Source organism: Neltuma alba, unplaced genomic scaffold (assembly GCF_004799145.2).
Source record: "Neltuma alba isolate B1F8T4 unplaced genomic scaffold, ASM479914v2 tig00013022_pilon, whole genome shotgun sequence".
Taxonomy (NCBI): Eukaryota; Viridiplantae; Streptophyta; class Magnoliopsida; order Fabales; family Fabaceae; genus Neltuma; species Neltuma alba.
Genome location: NW_021637369.1, coordinates 491236 through 508049, shown reverse-complemented (window position 1 = coordinate 508049; position 16814 = coordinate 491236). Strand labels below are relative to the sequence as shown.

The following is a 16814-nucleotide window of genomic DNA, read 5'->3' as shown; positions in this document are numbered from 1 at the left end:
TCATCTTTTATTTTCTTAATTAGAAAATATAGTTATGTAATATAGCCATGTGTGTTTTAGTATAATAATGTTCTTAGGGTAAAGTTTAAATTTGCTGTGGTTATTACCGAACTTTGTTGTAATGAGGGTCGAGTGTAGAACGGAAGATTTAAGCATCAACGAATCTGGATTCAATTGTACATAATATTTATACATATAAATTAAACTAAAATTATGCAAATAATTTCTACATATCATCATCATCATCATCTCCACATACACACTTCTCTATGATGTGCGATTAAACTCCACCTACTGTGAGGGTCGGGCCCAACCGTGGGGGAACAGCTTTCACCACAGTTTAATTTAACAGAAATATATGTACTCCATCTAATTCACAGCATAAATCACTTTAATTAATTTATCAATATGAAAAAACCGTAGTTAACTCATTAAGTATGTCCTAAATTGAAATGTTTTCCAACTTTATCCATAATGAATGAGGTTGTTAAAAAAGAGAAAAATATAATGGGTAAATTTAACTGATTAAGTATGTCCTAAATTGAAATGTTTTCCAACTTTGTCTATAATAAGTGAGGTTGTAGAAAAGAAAAATAAAAATATAATCGGTACATTTAAATATTAATTATGGAAACAAAAATAAGGATTAATTACTCTCCAAATGATTTATATTTTTGTATCAAGTTATTTTTCTAAAAGTGACTTATATCAGGAAGGAGCAGATGTATAGTCAATGTCATTAATTTCAAAACTCTATATCAAGAAGATTGAACTATAAACAATAATTATGCCTTTTCTTTTCTTTTGTGGCTTTTTTTTTTTTTTAAAAAACGATTGTATGGGTCTCACTCAAGTGATAAAAGATTACGTGGCCCCCCAAACCCCCCCCCCCCAAAAAAAAAAGAGAGAGGTGAGATTAGAATAGAGGTCAAGGATTATTTAATCCCCCCTTCATGTATAGGAAAAAAGTTAACTAAAAACGCATTCCCCTCATATATTTCAGCGCGAAAAGAAAATTAAATCATCCCTTCTTTACTATTTTAATTGATTTATTTAATTTATTATTTAAAAATTACGATTCAAAATTATATCTTGTTAGATTTAAATTTTTCTATAAATGTTTCAATAATTTTCAAATTTATATTAGTATTATACCTATATTTAAATTAAAATTTTTTAAGATATCAAACAGAATTTGGTTTCTTTACAAAAGTAAAAAATTTCTTCCACTTCATTTTCTCAAATAAAACATGTATTATAAATAATTTGACTATTTTACATAAAATTTAAATTATAATGGACAATGTGAAGATGAGTTGCATTACTTACATAGAAACTGTGAAAATCATGGTGAAAAATATAATTTTATTTATTATATGAGTCACCACTCACCACAAAAAGTTGTGATTATATATAAATGTAATTGTTCTACATGGAAATAGTTTAATTAGATCAAACAAAAAGTGATCATTAGTGACAAATATCTTGGGATTGCTACGAGAATTTTAAACTTCTTCCCTTGCTTGTTGATAAACTAAAATAATACTTGGTGCTAAAACTTTTAATGGTGGCCTCGAAAGTTACTTTTTATTAGATATATTATTTTAATAATTATATTGATTAACGACACAAAAATAATATATAAAGGATATGATTACGCTTCACTAATTATTGAGTTATTATTAAAATTCATATGATCATTAATTAGTTGAAGGTGGAAAACAAGAAAGTAGGAAGAAACAATTCATTTGGAATCTCTTCTAGTACCATAATATTGCCAGTGTTGCCCAGATCACAAGCTACAATCATCAATATCAATTATTGTTTTGGTTTTTTTGGACGCATATATTAATAACAATATTTAATACTCTCTCACGTCTTATTTATAAACTTTAAATTTATGAAGGAGTTTGATTCATTTTATAAGTTCTAATTTAGGTTTATCTAAACATTTAATGTATTTTTTTTCAACTTTGCTCTTAATTATTTATTCTGTCTCTTTGTCATAATCTCTCTTATCACATTTTTTCACATATCTCTTTCATTCTTTTTTTTATTTATTATAAGGCATTTTAAAATAAAAATATATTTCTAACTTATTAATTGTTTTTAATTAATTATTCATTATTCGTGAATTAGTTATTTAAAACTTCTAATAAGAACTGGATGAGGTATAAAATAAAAAGGAAAAACATTTTGCAGGTATTTATAGTTTTTCTTAATTTTTAATTTGGTACTTGTGTATTTTTCTCTCCTAAATAAACACTATAATTTTGCTCTTTTAGTATAATTAGCTTTTGAACATAGGCTAACAATACTAATAGAGCAAAGTTACCAATAACGGTATTAACAGAGTAAAATTAGAGTGTTTTAATTAACAAGAAAAAATGTAGAGGTACCAAATTAAAAAATTAAAGAAACTATACGTACTTGCAAAATGGTTTTTCCAAATAATAAGACTACAATAACACCATTCCTGTTATAATATCAATTGCTATTATTAGCTTAATGTCATTTCACATTAAGCATGGTGATTAACTTGATTATAAATTTTATATTAAACTACTGAGTGAAAAAAACTAAGAAAAATATTTAATATCACTAAAATATATTGGCAGTTGAACTGTTGACAAGTTATGAACAATATAATTTTTTTTAATTTCATGTCAATTTTTATATTCTTTCGGTAATTTTTCATATACATCGTTGAGTTTTAATGTGTATCACTTTGTTTTGATTAAATTAAATTTTTATTGAAAATTCTCCAATATTTCTATAAAATTTAGACGTTAAAAAGATGAGCACAATTTGGCCACACATTTATGTACTAGCAGCGAAAAAGAAATAGCTATAAGTCGTGGAAGAAGCTATATTTATTGAATGAAAATCTCACAATGAAATTAAGAACATAAATTAAATTAGACAGCTGATAAATAAGAATAATTAATCAAAGCTAATCTGGCCATCACGCACACATATGGAAATTAGGTTGCGTACCTGGTTTCCACAGTATGATAGAGATCTCATCAGGGTCCGAAGAACTTGAACCCTCTTCCTCAGTTCCTTCAACAGACACACACACTCACAATTCCTCTATGCACAAACTCACTCACAACCATAGAAATAATCCTTCAATCTTCTACTTTTGCCCCCTGACCCAACTCCCCCTTCTCTCTTCCTGCGTTCACACAGAGAGAGGGGGGGGGGGAGTATATAATTGCAAAGAAAATGAAGATGGCGGACAGGACAAGTAATTAAATTAATCAATAAATATATATACTATATGTATTATAGATTAAAAAAAACATGTAGTTATTGTCTTATATATCTTTACTGGTTTATGTAAAACTTCAATAAATGGCATTCATCTAAAGCTTTTTCTCTCTTTTAGAGGTTGTCATTTAGTGAAAACTACTTTCTCTAAAGATTCATATGTCCACCACCAAAGAGTAGTGATAAGCCAGCTAACTAGCTGTAAACATACATGAATGATATCCTCCGTCCTATTATAAGACCCAATTTGACTTTTTATTTGGTCCTAATTATAGGACCCAATCCATTTTGTCTCTTATATTATGCATTTTTTTCAAGATAATCCTTCTAATAATGATAGTTTAGCCAAATACTTAATTAGCAAGGATATTTTAGGAATGACAACACTTATTATTATAAATAACCAACTTAACTTACTTCCTTAATCTCCTCAAATAGTCAATTGGGTCTTATAATTAGGACGGAGGAGTAATATATTTTATATTTTATATATATATATAGTTCTACTGTTATAATAGCTTTTCTTGGCGAGTTCAAAAGTTGTGGTGTTGTGGACTACGTAAGAATTCCATTATATATATCTAGAAGGCCCCACGTCGCATAGTTAGGAGTATTCTTGCCTCAAGTTATTTGAGGTGAATAAGTAATGGAAAGAAATTAAAGAGGGGGAAGAAAAAGTATATATGTATATATTATGAGATCCACACAATAAAAGTAAATCTCATTTCTTTTTAAATTATGTGTCTTTCTCTTTGTTTGATTTACGTAAAGTTCATTTCAAAAGATCATCCATGATGATATTATAATGAAACTTTCTTGTGGTGCAATCTGACCTAATTTTTGTGGTTTCAACGTGTGAGCTCACTTCTTTAGCTATATATATATATATATATATATATATATATATATCTATTTGCCACTCGTTTAATATCTATCTAACAATTCTACGTCGACGTCAATATTTGTGTCTTGCAAAAACCTACGTGTTCTTAATATTTCTATATATATGTTACAATTATTTTTTTTTGAGCAAAATATGTTACAATTATTAACACGGTCATTTTTATAAGTTATAGTACTTTATAAGTATTTAAATATTATTGGTTAAATTCATTGCTTTAGCTATCCTATGTATTGGCTTGTTCCCTCTTTTCTTCTGATCTCTCTCCATAATAAATAATAACATTTTTATACGTTTTTTTTTTAAAATTATGTCCCGGCTTGATTATTGCCATAGGGGTGACCGGAGATCAATATATTATAAATTAATTAACCCAAATGCTGAATCACTATTCAAAGCGTGCGCATACATTCACGCACCACCTCCCATCCTAAATAGAAAAATTAGTTAGAGATTTAATTTAATTATAAATATAAAACATCAATTCACTTTTTTTTCTTCATTTTTTTGCCAAAATAGTCATATGATGATTATATATGTTAAATAGTTTTTATTTTACTCCTTCAGTCTGTTTTTGTAAGAAACAATTTCATTCATAGTGATGTCTCTAATATATAAGAAACAAATTCTCTTTGTATGAAATTTTAAATTAATGTTTCACTTTTACCTCCATTAAATATATGCCCCCCTATTCTCTCTACAATAAATTTTCATTTATTATTTCTCATATGCTCTCTTTACAAACGGGGTATAATTAGAAAAATATGTATATATATATCTTATACATCTATCATTTTCAACTAAATTTAATTAACATTTTCAACTGTGTGATTTTTTTTTTATAGTTTTTCTTAAATAAGAGATAAAAGAAGTAATGCACATTATTAACAAAGATATTTTTAGAAAAAACAACACATTTATTATAAATAATTAGCTTAACTAATTTATTTAATATTTGTAAATTAGTTATTTAATTCTTATGTTAAGGAGAGGATATAACATATAATAAAAAATAAAAATAGATAATATATCTTGAGGATATGGTTGATTATTCTTGGAAAAAGATTAGCTTCATTTTGTACATATCAGCACATATCATTAATATTATTATTAGTTTATAAACAAGAGACTACCTATTTGTCGAACCATTAACACTCCTCACAATCATTAGTGTGCTTTTGATAAAATTATTTGATCCAGATATATATATATATATATATATATATATAATTGATCATCACAAATTAGTTTATAAAAAAATATTAAATCAAACGAAAAATAAAATTTACACACGAAAAAAAGATAGGAGTGGAAGAAACAGAATCGAAGATGTTTCTTTGATTATATAAAAAGAAGAGGAGACGCGTTCAACTGTACTTCAAATTGCCGTTACCATTGTTTTGTTTTGTTTTGTTTGCCAACATGTTGCCATTATCATCTGACATGTCTTTTCTTATGAAAAGCCAGAAAAAAAATAATATCTGATCGCGAAATTATATATAAAATGCATTTATAAAGTACATTACATAATATCCACCAAATTAAAAGCCTACTGTCAACTTTCGCGTGGCAGGCACGAGCTTGCTTGCTTTTGCCTTTATTAAAATATTCCATAATTGATGTGGATTTTTCATTAACGCACGCAAAGTCTGTTTTTTTTTTTTTAGAAAAGCAGTTTATATATGTGTGTGTGTGTGTTATGAGTTTAGAAAGGACAAGTAATGTGATACATTGAAATATTTTTTAACGGCAAGTAATGTGATGTTACATTTGTAGTGTGTGTTTGGAAGGGCCATTGGATCTAAAATAAGTAACTTTTGGAGGGTTATGCACGTTTGGGCCAAGATGGTTGTGTTTGCAAAGCTTTTGACTCATATCACTCAAGGGCCAAAAGTTGGTTTGAACACCAACAAGAGTTGGTCCAGTTAGTAAAGAGTCGACTCATAACCTACAAGGTCGTGAGTTCGAATCCCGCTGCCGATATGAGGACCTTGTTGGTGGGCGATCTGTAAGTACCTCTGTAGCGCTCTTTGAGCCTGAAGGCATGTCCTGGCCCTGGTGAGCCCCGGGACCCAACTCACCTAACTTTAGTATACTAAAAAAAAAAAAGTTGGTTTGAACCTGGCTTTTTCAGAAGCTCCTTTTTTCCTGCTGGCTTTAGCTAATCGAGCTTATAGGCAATTATGGTGGCTCAGAAAAATATTCTCTCTCCTCTTGCTCATTTTGTCTCACCCTTCACTCTCTCCTCTGTTTTAGGCTTCACGCATCTCCTTTCTCTAAGCTCGTCTCCTTTGTCTTGGGTGTGTAGGGGGAAACAATTTGAATTAATTTCAATTTTTATATTAAATTAATTTAAATTCATTGTATCATGTAAATTTATTTTTTTATCATATTTCACTTTATATTTAAAATATTTTTTATAATTTTTCTAAAGTTTTAAAATTTAATTCATTCATTAAATTTCACTTCTTCATATTAAATTAATTTAAATTCATTATATTATGTAATTTATTTTTTTAAATCATGTTTCATTATTTATTAAAACTCATACCTATTTGGTAATTTTACAAACAAACTTACTTTTACTCAATCATAATCTAAACAACCTTTTACCAATCTTACTTTTACAAACTAACTTTTTTAAATTCCAATTCAAACACAATTCACCTTATTCAATTTAACTTTTACCCAATCTTACTTTTGTAAAAGTCAGATTGAAAATAAACTACTTTTTCCACTGCTAATCCAAATGGATCCTAAGTAATGAAAAAATAAGTTCAGATATAAAATAGCCTGACTTATATATTTATTTATAATCTAGTGATACATATGAATATTTTAGAGAGAGAACATATAACATATGATATGATTAGATAATTTATTTAGCTTTTATAATCTCTTCAAATTAGTCTATTGGGTCTTATATTAAGTACCTGAGACAGTATATTACATGTACATAATTTGATAAATTTAAGACATATAATAAATAAAAAATGATTAAATTATTACCCACAAAAAAAATCATATTATTGGATCAAGATAGAACCTACTTAAATACCCTTATCATTATTTTCATCTTCATTCTTTCACTCTCCATGTTAGAAACGGAGAGAGCTAATATTTCTAGCGTTGTACCGTATTGAGCTTTTCCCCCCTAAGTTAGTTGGGTCAAAAATCCACCCAAACAACCTTTAATCTGCAAATGAACCTTGAATTACCTGCGTTTCACAGAGTCCCAAGCACTTTACCTTGATGAATCGGCAATCCAAACACACTGTAAATCGTTATCATTATCACAATTAAAATTATCCCAAAACATTGTTGTGAATTAGAAATAAACATTGCTCAAATTTCATTAGGATGTTCTAACTGAGAGCAACCAGCTGAGTGATAACCTTGATAGTCTTTGTAGTAGTTCTGAGTTAGCAGTGAAAAACCATACCTGTTAAGTAGCTATAGATGAATTATGTGTATTATAACTGATTATACAAGGAAAATCTCTTAAAATCCAGGATACCTCTCTGTGTTTTGGATTTGGACAGCAAGCATAGAGCCTGGTTAACAGCTGGTGATCGGATTCTAGACCTAGTGCCTTCAAAGCACATCTTGTGCCACTAGACCCAATAGTCTTCGGAAAACCCCAGGATATCTTTACTGTATTCATTTCTCTACTCTTACTTATTTACTTTCAATACTAATTGTCTTGCTATATATAGTTGCTCAAACACACTTTTACGAGATGTAACGGAGTAAGGTGGAGCATGGGTAATAAGGGTTACTGATCATGAACTAATCATATAAGAAAAGAAAAGTTAGAAAATACTCCTCTTGTCCTTAATATATGATCTAATTGTTGAGTTAATCTTAACCCTAAATATAAGATCTATTTTTCATATTTATTAATTTTTTTCTAAATTATCTCTATTAATACGCTCTCAACTATAATCAAATAGCTAGTGGGATGAAGGATATTAAAAAAATGATTATGGTATTTTACAAAAACATATCATATTTTGTATAATTAATTAACTTACTTAAATTTTTTAATCTAATTAAATTAGTTAAATAGGTCTTACACTAAGAACATAAAGAGTATTTGGAAATATAGGAAAAGTAAGAAGAATGTAGACAAATTATCTGAGACGAAGAGGTTGGGGCGAGGAGAATAGCGACAGAGGGAAGGCCAAGCTTTCCATGCAGCGACCACGACCACCAATACAGTTGCGAACTAAAGAAAATAAATAAATAAATATAATAATTGAGAGTGCCACGGGCACAAACAGCAACTGTGTATAAAAAACAAAGATTGCGCTTCATTATATATAAAATGACAAAGATTCCATCACATCTTATACATATAATGGTTTTCTTACATGCATATTTATGAGCAAAAACTTTCTAAAATTACTCTTTTCCAAAAACAAAATGGAATATCTCAAACTACAAAATTCCAAATCAATACTTATGACTAAAATAGAAATATGAAGTGTTGCTACATTTACAATATGATCCTTTATTTTAAAAAAAAAACTCAAGTTACATAATCCTAGCATCCATTTTGTCCTTGGAATTGGAGAATCACTTCTTTTTATTACTTTCTAATTTTGAAAATAGTTTTTCATCAGTCTTGATATATTTGTGTAACTCAAAAATTAAGTGAAAGTGTAATAATCAATACTTGATCAGGCGTTGTAACGAAATCTTCGTAAGAATGATACTTTACTCATCATTTTATTACTTGTTACAAGCCGTCCATTTGTGGTGTGAACACCTAGCTTGCAAAGGGTTTGATAACCATTGAGCCCCCAGACTATTTATTATAAAAACATACAAAATAAGGTAAATATAAGAGGAAAAAGCCCGGTTAAAAATCGTTTATCACACTTCCAACGGCAATAACAACACTTACGACGAGTTTCACCACTCCATCAACGATATTTAGAACAATTTTTTTTAATCATTTCAACACTTGAAAAAAATACAAGTAAAAGCGCCCCGTTATGAATCATTCACTACTCCACTAATGGCATTCATAACATTTTCATAGGGTTTCACCAATTCACCAATATCATTTACAACACCTTTTTTAACAACGTGACCTTCTTATTTCGATTTATTTTCAAATGTTGAAATTGTGAAAAAATAAATTGTTGTAAAATAGTATTGAAAAGGTGATGAAACTTCGTAAAAGTCATATTAAGGTTGTTAGTAGCATAGTAACTGATTTAAAACATGATTGTCTCGTCTTCTTTTTTCAAATGTTAAAATTATTATAAAAAAAAAGTTGTTGTATATAGGGTTGTTACAGCATGCCCAAGACACGGGTTCCTCATTATATGGATGACTAAATTAAAAGTGGAAGATAATAATGGAAGCGCAGTGCTGGAAAGAAGAAGACAGGTTCAGACACTCAAATCGGTGACTTTAATCAAAGGGTTTTGGTACCAAGGAAAAAAAAAGGGGACCGGACCGGCCGGTTCAACCAGAAAACCGGTGAACCGGTCACCAGTCCGGTCTGGTTCACCTAAAAAACCGGTCCATAGTTGAACCGGTGGAAAAATGGTTCAACCAGTCAAAACCGGTACTGAACTGGTAACCACCAGTTACCCGGTTCAATTTTTTTTTACTGAGCCAGTCGTTCTATTAAAAAAAAAAACTCAACCAAAATCTCCTTCGGCCCTCACTCTCATCCAGCTGACCAGCTTCATCTTCGATCTTCTCATCTTCCCAAATCTGAAAATCCCCTCCCCCCAAATCACAGAATCACATTGCTCCTTCTCCCAGATTCCAACCTTTCCCTCCATTGGAATCCATACCTTCGTTGACGACGGACCTCCTAGTTCGGCCATTCACTGACAGATGTCCTGCTTTGCCTTCGCCGTTCACTGGCATCGTGCTTCCCTGTTGCAGCTCACTAGCGTTATGCTTCAAGGATGTTCTGCTTCGCCTTCGCTGTTCACAGAAGCTTCACCTTCCGTCTGTGTGTTAAGCTGTATTATGATAAAGTTATAAAAGATAAAAACTAGTGAATGTTCAGCTTGTGGGTGAACATCTACTGCCTTGTTTCCATAGTAAAACTCGTGCAACTACTGAATTGCATATTCAGTGATTAATTACAATTTCCATCTACTTCAAAGTGTTGGTAAAGTGTTGTATCAAGTTTGAATTGAATTGTACCAAAAAAAAAAAGTCTGAATTGAATTAATTCAAAAAAATTTTATATTCGATATTATGATAAAATTATAAAAGATAAAGAAATTAATTTTTAAGATATGTATTTTATTAATGTTCATTTGGTATAATTAAACATTTAAACTACTTTGGTAGCTTCTTATATTTTTTTCAATGATTATTATTTGTGAATTTTGTTCTATTTTAATATTGTCAATTAAATTTTATTATTTTAATATGACCGATGTAACCCCAATCCAATCTTGGTCCAACCAATAACTCTTGACTCACTGCCTGGACCAGTTTAGTTTCCAGTTCAGTTTTTTGTTCTTTGTTTGGTACTGAAGTAGGCACCTAGTGGAAAGCAGCTTTCCACGCGCCCAGCAACCACGTACCACCCATAGAATAGAAATAGAAAACAAAAAGAAAAGCAAAATGAACAAAGACTATGACTGAAAGTGGCACGCGTACAAACGATTATATACTGAAAAAAACATTCCCATCACATGCTATAGCCTTATATGTATTTATATATATAAAGGTAAAATAACATCCCCATCCTAATGTTATCTCTGACGTGGATCAAATACTTTAATTTATTTAAGATATATTTAGCATCCCAATTTTTTTATGTTTTCAGTATCTTAATTTTATTTATGACAATACTTACAAAGTTTCTTATGTTATATATGTTAATATTTAATAGTATTTAATTATGAATTCACATGAAATAAACAAAAACACATGACCAACGTATGATTGGAGACTTGATGTAACACGCATAAGAAACTTAACATAATTTTTTTTCTTTTTATTTATAGTGTATTTAGAGCCATAAACCATAAATAAGATTAATATGTTGGATGTAACTGAAAAAAATAATATTTGGATGATGAATGTATCTAAAAAATAACATATGGGTCACAGATGCTACTTTACCCCATGTATAACATTTTAATCCCTCAATATGTAAAATAATCCAAATTTTTATTAAAATATAGAACTTAACATTTTAAACTGATATAAATTTGAAGAAGTTTGAAATTATAAACACCAAAATTAAAATAAAGATAAATTATAAGATCTAATTAACTAATTTGAATAAATTAAGGATATTAGTTAAATTGGTTAATATAGCATATTCTTTCTAAAACATCTTAAACATCTTCTTTAATTTTCCCCTCACTCTCCTGCTTAATTATTGTTGGGGAAATATCAATAGAGTTATTTTGAAAAAAAAATTGATAAATATATGAAATAGGTCTTACATGTATAATTAGTATTAACTCTCCAATTATGACTTATATTAAGAAAGCATGGGAGTATTGTTTAATTCAGTTCAGACTTACTGACAAAACAAGGACTTTGAAAAAATGGATTATGGATATATATATATATATATATATATAAACAAATTCCTACGCTCAGCATAGGGATATAAGGCATTTTAACTGCATCCGGTGATTATTGATTATAAAATCGTGCTTCAGTTTCTGATACGACCATGAGCCAGGAGAAGCCGCGTGGATCTAAAGCCGAGCGGCAGCACGTCAAATCCAAAGATGTTTTCCCCTTCTTCGGTGATCTGAACCCAGTTGCGGAGTTGCCACCGCGAGAAAAGAATTACCATAGGAAGCTCCTATGACCATTGACGCTTCTTCTGGCCAGCGAAAACTGGCGTGACTGGCTCAGAGATGAGAGAGAGCAAGTTTTTAAGGAGGAAAAGGAAGGGCAGCTTTTTCAGTGCCACGTCACAACTCATTAACGGTGTTAGGAGAAGTTTTAACCGGAAGGACCTACCCATGTATCATAGTAATATAGAACTTAACTACAGAGTTAATTTGATCCTAAATATGAGACTTACTCTCTGATCCTATTTATAAAACACTTCTAATATATTTTAAAACAACCTTCTTTTAAACCCTTAGAATAAGCATTTGGAAGTATTACAGTTTAAGCAATTCATGAAACAAGCCCATAGATTAAAAATTTCAACATAATTACTCATGTTACTATTCACTGTTTAAGTTCCAGATTTTTATTTCAACTTTGAGAATTTGTATCTTTTAGTGTACACATCCAATTGAGGTAATTTACCTATCATTCTAAAACTTGGGATGTATATAATATGTTTGCCAAGTTTCATGGCTTAACTCATTCATTCAATAAGTTAAGCTGGAGCTGGAAACTGACTGCTCCAAGACCTACGTTTTATCCATTAAGCAATTCTTACTTTAATTCTCCCTTCGTTCGAACACGCAACAATTAGCCTTATGGATTCCTATTTAGTCATATACTTTGAGTTGCATGCCATTATCTTATACATCAAACATTACATCACATTTCATGCTTGACATATCCATAATTAATTACATAAGTAGTGATGTTAATCATTGTATTGAATCGCATGTAAATTCTCCACTTTCTTTGCTTCCATCTTCTTGCCCTTCTTCATGCATGCCTTCTTTTTATCATTTGACCAACTATGGTTGGTTAAGGAACGGTGAGATTCAGGAGAATCTCAGTAGCAAACAATAACCACCCAAACTTACATGGCAAGTTTGGCATTCATAATATGTTTGCAACTTAACATTTCTATAACATAGTGACATGTTTGGAAATCATCATGCATTAACCATAAAACATATAGGCCTATAAAACATTTCAAACATATTCACAATCACAATGCATGAGTTCATAAAACTATATAAACACAAAACATGTTATACATGCAAGCAAATACCAAGCACATAAGAGTAGGGTAAAGTTTGCTACCTTGTGTCCTTAAGCTTTCTTTTTACACCCTTTTTGTTTTCAACCATTAAAGTTGCTTGCTCAACCACATCCAAACCTTCTCTTAAATGCCTCAAGGTTCTAATCACAACCACAAGGGTCACATTACTCATTAGGACTAAAAATTACATAATATGGAAGACTTATGTCCTTAAACTTAATCCCTTTTTCCTTAATTTATAATGTAATGTTCTAGCTTTGTAAAAATTGTTCTCTTAAGCAAATCCTACACAATTTTGCCCAAGGAATCCAAATATGAGTTTAGATTCATCAAAATCCAATTCCTTCCCTTGGTTCTATGCCAAAATCGAAATCTGCCACTTAATTTCCAGTTTTGATTTTAATGCTTCCAACTTCATTCTTTCATCTTATCCCTACATAATTTTTCATTTTAAACACATTAGAAGCATCAAAATCATCAAAATCATATCCTAGGCACAAGAACTAGGTTTGGTCGAAACAATTCCTCAAGTTACACAATCATAAAATTCAACTAATTTCAGCATAAAGCCATTTGATTCGTATTCCTTTCAAGCCTTTGAACATTAATCTAACATAAATTTCATCTTCTCCTATCCTTAACAATTTCATGCAGCATGCCCCCTAGGGTTTCAAGCTCCCAAAAATCATTAAAATCCATAACTAAACTCAACAACAACAAGGATAGTGAAAACTATATCAAAAAGCATAAACATACCTTGTTTTAGAGCTTGATCTTGTATGGAACCATTTGGCCTTTCTTTCTCCCTCTTCTTTCTCTCTCTAGAAACCATTTTGCTAGAGCTTCCCCAAGGTTTTCATGAGATTGGATGAAAATGAGGGGTGGGAAGGGGGTATTTATAGAAAACAAGACTGAATCTGGGCCGTTAATCTTAAAAATATGTGGCTTGATCTGGACTGTCCATTTTCTCTTTTAATCTTGTGGTGACAAGTGTCCTATGACATCATGCTTACCTCATCATGATGACATCATCCTTACATCATCAATCCACATGCTTTTAATCTGACCGTACACATAATACCTTCTTTTCCCATCTAACCGTACACTTGTCTCCTCCATATTTCTTCATCATTTTGGCATTAAAATAGGAAAAAAATTAATATAAAATTCGTGTGAAATATAGCCCTTAGGCATTCCTCCACCTATTTTGTTATTCTGCACCGTATAGGGTACTTTTTGGGGTCTTGACTTTCTCGGGACGACTGGGACATGTTATGGCACCATTTTCTTACCTCTAATAAATCCACATGACATTATATAACATGCCCAAAGAAGGAGTGATGCTCTTCTCTTGTTCTTCCATTAAATTAAAATAATTAAAATAATTAATAATATTTATTTCGGAGTGAACTTGATCAAATTCTTTCTACCGGTCTACGACTCTGGGAATCTGTCTCCAGGTACCAATACTATTTATTCATCACAGGGAATTCCTATAATTTTTTTTAAGTCAAAAGTCAGCCCTAGACATTTGACTTTGACTTTCCCGCATAATACATAAATAGGCTTTAAATTCTATTAAAGCTAACATCTTCGCTTTCTGAGGACAGAATTATTTTTAAAACATGTGATAATTCCTCAAGTATTTTCTCCTATTTTCTTCCAATTATATGAGGCCTCCCTATACTTTAAATAATTCATTTTCAGTAATATTCAAAATCAGTCAAAACCTTGGGAATTCCATAATTTCCTTCCAAGGACATTTTCATCATTTTTAGCCTCATAGAGGCCTCTGAACCTTATTTCTTTTCTTTTCTAGAATTTTTTTGAAGTGTTCAGGTCTTAACATACCATTTCCCATTTTTTGAGATTTTTCTGGGATTTTCGAGCATGATTTTCATTTTTACCCCTACCAGCCCGAAACTTTATAAAATTATAATTTTGTCCCTGGTTTGGCTTAACCTCAAAATTCATCTCATTGAGGCCTCCAACATAACTATTGGCCTACATTCATTTCTATTTCTTATTCTTGGGCCTTGAGACTTCACTAGAGTCTCTAACTTTCTCTTTTCTCAGTCCCAGAAAACTTTCCTTTTGCGATTTAGTCCCTGGGAATCCCTCTGTTCTTTCAGGGAATCTCTGGGACATCTGTCTAAAAAGGGTTTAGTAGCCTGCCCATCTCAGGCTAATTCTGGTACTTTTAGGCCCAAAATTTAGGATATGACATATTTCATCCAGACCAAGAAAAACCTTAAAATGTATTAACTCTCTATTAAAATACAACAATTTTTTAACTTTACCCATATTTAATATATACACATTTAAAAAGAGATACTACCTATACCATAATAAATGAAAGACAAAATAGTACATTTACACTGAAAATTTAATGAAGTGACTTATAAATAAGACCAAAAAAAAACCCTTCTCTCTCTGCCCTATAATAGAACCAGAGGAGTATTTCTCATATTTATCAATTTTTCTAAATTACCCTATAGATATTCCTTCAACCATAATCAAGTAGAAGAGGGAGAGAGGATATTAAGAAAGATGATCATGGTGTTTAGGAAAAACATGTCATATTTCTTCTAATTAACTCACTTATCCAACATTCTTAATCTAATTAAATTAGTTAAATATGTCTTATATTAAGAACTGGAGGAATAATAAACTACCACTCTGGTCCTTATACTCCTTCCTGTTCTTATTATAAGTATCCAAATAATTAATTCATGAAAATCATGTAATTAGTTAAATTAGTGTAAAATAATAAATAGATTCAAAATATACTTTTGTTGAGAAAAATAGTGAAAGAAAATATGTGAAAAAATATGATACAAGAAAATAGCTAAGGGCAACATTAAAAAAATGCATTATATTAATTAAATTTAAGACAAACTCATGTAAAGCTTATAAATGGACTACACCCCTTTTCAAATTTAAAACTCATAAATAGGACCGGAGGGAGTATTTGTCACTTTTAGTAGTTTTTCACATACTAAGGAGAGTATTAAATAGATTAAATCTTTCACTTTTGCCCCCATTATAGAGAGTATTAAATAACAAATACTAGCATATTTTTTTCTCACTCATTCCCTTTTTCTTGACCTTTACTCTAACTAATAGGGGCAGAATTAAAAATAAAGCATTAAAAAGGATACAAATGATGAATTAAAAAAATCAAAATTCCTTTTCTTGTAGGTGACAAAATAATAAGGACCAGAGTGGTATAAGGATTCAATAATAAAAAAGGAAACAAAATTAGAGGGACTCGATTCAAAATCTAACAAAACTATAGCTGCTAAATTAGTGTTCCCATGTTATTACAACAGACTTCAAGATAAGGTTTAATCGTGACCACAGCTCAATTATTTTAGCTCAATATTATATAATAAATCATTTACTGAAAAAACTTTCGACGAAAGGACCAGAATTGAAAGCACCACGCACGCGGACCAATAATGATTATATATATAAAAAAAGATTCCATCCATCTCGTGCAATAAATATGATGGTTATCGCGCGCGCACCTGAAAACAGGACATAAGAAAGACGAGTGCCAGCCAATAATCTATTTAGAGGAGTCACACACAAACAAAAAAGGAAATCATGAATGCAATAAACCCATTAAACAATTCCTTAACTTATCAACAGAAGCTAAGTTGCGGCACTGAGCAACATTTTCCAAAAGGAAGTTCTCTTGAAAAAAGGTTCACAAATCACAATGTTGCGGCG

At 30.4% G+C, this 16814-nt stretch overlaps 1 long non-coding RNA gene across 1 annotated transcript; it reads right to left on the bottom strand.

Annotated features, from left to right (window-relative positions):
* Positions 1–250: 250 nt before the first annotated feature.
* LOC114733624 (uncharacterized) lies at positions 251–3176 on the bottom strand. Its single transcript, XR_003739088.1, has 3 exons — positions 3009–3176; positions 2422–2429; positions 251–262 (listed from the first exon to the last, which is right to left on the bottom strand). It is a non-coding gene; the product is annotated as an uncharacterized LOC114733624 (long non-coding RNA).
* Positions 3177–16814: the final 13638 nt, after the last annotated feature.